The sequence below is a fragment of the Doryrhamphus excisus genome, unplaced genomic scaffold (genome assembly GCF_030265055.1).
Source record: "Doryrhamphus excisus isolate RoL2022-K1 unplaced genomic scaffold, RoL_Dexc_1.0 HiC_scaffold_33, whole genome shotgun sequence".
Taxonomy (NCBI): Eukaryota; Metazoa; Chordata; class Actinopteri; order Syngnathiformes; family Syngnathidae; genus Doryrhamphus; species Doryrhamphus excisus.
The window spans coordinates 37,501-40,000 of NW_026652248.1; positions in this window are offsets into that span (position 1 = coordinate 37,501).

Genomic DNA, 2,500 nt, shown 5'->3' on the forward strand with positions numbered 1-2,500 from the left:
CCGACCGAGCGAGCGGCCTTCCTCCCGCCCTCATTTAATACACTTTGCGGCGTGTTTCAAAGCAGGGCAGCGCGGGCAGCGAGCGGCCTTCCTCCCGCCCTCATTTAATACACTTTGCGGCGTGTTTCAAAGCAGGGCAGCGCGGGCAGCGAGCGGCCTTCCTCCCGCCCTCATTTAATACACTTTGCGGCGTGTTTCAAAGCAGGGCAGCGCGGGCAGCGAGCGGCCTTCCTCCCGCCCTCATTTAATACACTTTGCGGCGTGTTTCAAAGCAGGGCAGCGCGGGCAGCGAGCGGCCTTCCTCCCGCCCTCATTTAATACACTTTGCGGCGTGTTTCAAAGCAGGGCAGCGCGGGCAGCGAGCGGCCTTCCTCCCGCCCTCATTTAATACACTTTGCGGCGTGTTTCAAAGCAGGGCAGCGCGGGCAGCGAGCGGCCTTCCTCCCGCCCTCATTTAATACACTTTGCGGCGTGTTTCAAAGCAGGGCAGCGCGGGCAGCGAGCGGCCTTCCTCCCGCCCTCATTTAATACACTTTGCGGCGTGTTTCAAAGCCGGGCAAAGCGGGCAGCGAGCCGCCAGCCTCCCGCGTGAAATTCACACACTTTGCAGCGGCTCTCCTCGCAACGCCGAGCCGCTTTAGGGCGCCGGGGGTCCCGCCCTCGTTTTCACACACTTTACAGCGGGGCCGGAGGGGCTTCCGGCCGTCCCTCTTGTATTTTAAACCGCTCTATGACGTGCCACCGGCCGTCCGTGCGTCGTGTTCATTCGCTCGGCGGGCTTGCGGTTCAGCACCGAAGGCTGGACAGCGACACTCCACGTCGCAGCGCCACTCCACGTCGCAATTCCCAGCAATTTAAAGCCGCCTCGGGGCTGCAGGCCTGTCGGATACACTTTTAAAGGCTGGACAGCGCCACTCCACGTCGCATTTCCCAGCACTTTAAGGCCGCCTCGTGGCTCCAGGCCCGCCGGATACACTTTTAAACTGGCCCCGTTGGGACTTTGTCATTTTTTTTTTCTCTTTTCTTGACACGCTGGGTACTCTACTGGAGCTCGCAGCGGCATTTGGTCGCCCCTCCGGGCCGCCTCGGGCCTCCAGGCCCGCCGGATACACTTTTAAACTCTCCCCGTTGGGACTTTGTCATTTTTTTTTTCTCTTTTCTTGACACGCTGGGTACTCTACTGGAGCTCGCAGCGGCATTTGGTCGCCCCTCCGGGCCGCCTCGGGCCTCCAGGCCCGCCGGATACACTTTTAAACTCTCCCCGTTGGGACTTTGTCACATTTTTTTTCTCTTTTCTTGACACGCTTGGTACTCTACTGGAGCTCGCAGCGGCATTTGGTCGCCCCTCCGGGCCGCCTCGGGCCTCCAGGCCCGCCGGATACACTTTTAAACTCTCCCCGTTGGGACTTTGTCATTTTTTTTTTCTCTTTTCTTGACACGCTGGGTACTCTACTGGAGCTCGCAGCGGCATTTGGTCGCCCCTCCGGGCCGCCTCGGGCCTCCAGGCCCGCCGGATACACTTTTAAACTCTCCCCGTTGGGACTTTGTCATTTTTTTTTCTCTTTTCTTGACACGCTGGGTACTCTACTGGAGCTCGCAGCGGCATTTGGTCGCCCCTCCGGGCCGCCTCGGGCCTCCAGGCCCGCCGGATACACTTTTAAACTCTCCCCGTTGGGACTTTGTCACATTTTTTTTCTCTTTTCTTGACACGCTTGGTACTCTACTGGAGCTCGCAGCGGCATTTGGTCGCCCCTCCGGGCCGCCTCGGGCCTCCAGGCCCGCCGGATACACTTTTAAACTCTCCCCGTTGGGACTTTGTCATTTTTTTTTCTCTTTTCTTGACACGCTGGGTACTCTACTGGAGCTCGCAGCGGCATTTGGTCGCCCCTCCGGGCCGCCTCGGGCCTCCAGGCCCGCCGGATACACTTTTAAACTCTCCCCGTTGGGACTTTGTCATTTTTTTTTCTCTTTTCTTGACACGCTGGGTACTCTACTGGAGCTCGCAGCGGCATTTGGTCGCCCCTCCGGGCCGCCTCGGGCCTCCAGGCCCGCCGGATACACTTTTAAACTCTCCCCGTTGGGACTTTGTCATTTTTTTTTCTCTTTTCTTGACACGCTGGGTACTCTACTGGAGCTCGCAGCGGCATTTGGTCGCCCCTCCGGGCCGCCTCGGGCCTCCAGGCCCGCCGGATACACTTTTAAACTCTCCCCGTTGGGACTTTGTCATTTTTTTTTCTCTTTTCTTGACACGCTGGGTACTCTACTGGAGCTCGCAGCGGCATTTGGTCGCCCCTCCGGGCCGCCTCGGGCCTCCAGGCCCGCCGGATACACTTTTAAACTCTCCCCGTTGGGACTTTGTCATTTTTTTTTCTCTTTTCTTGACACGCTGGGTACTCTACTGGAGCTCGCAGCGGCATTTGGTCGCCCCTCCGGGCCGCCTCGGGCCTCCAGGCCCGCCGGATACACTTTTAAACTCTCCCCGTTGGGACTTTGTCATTTT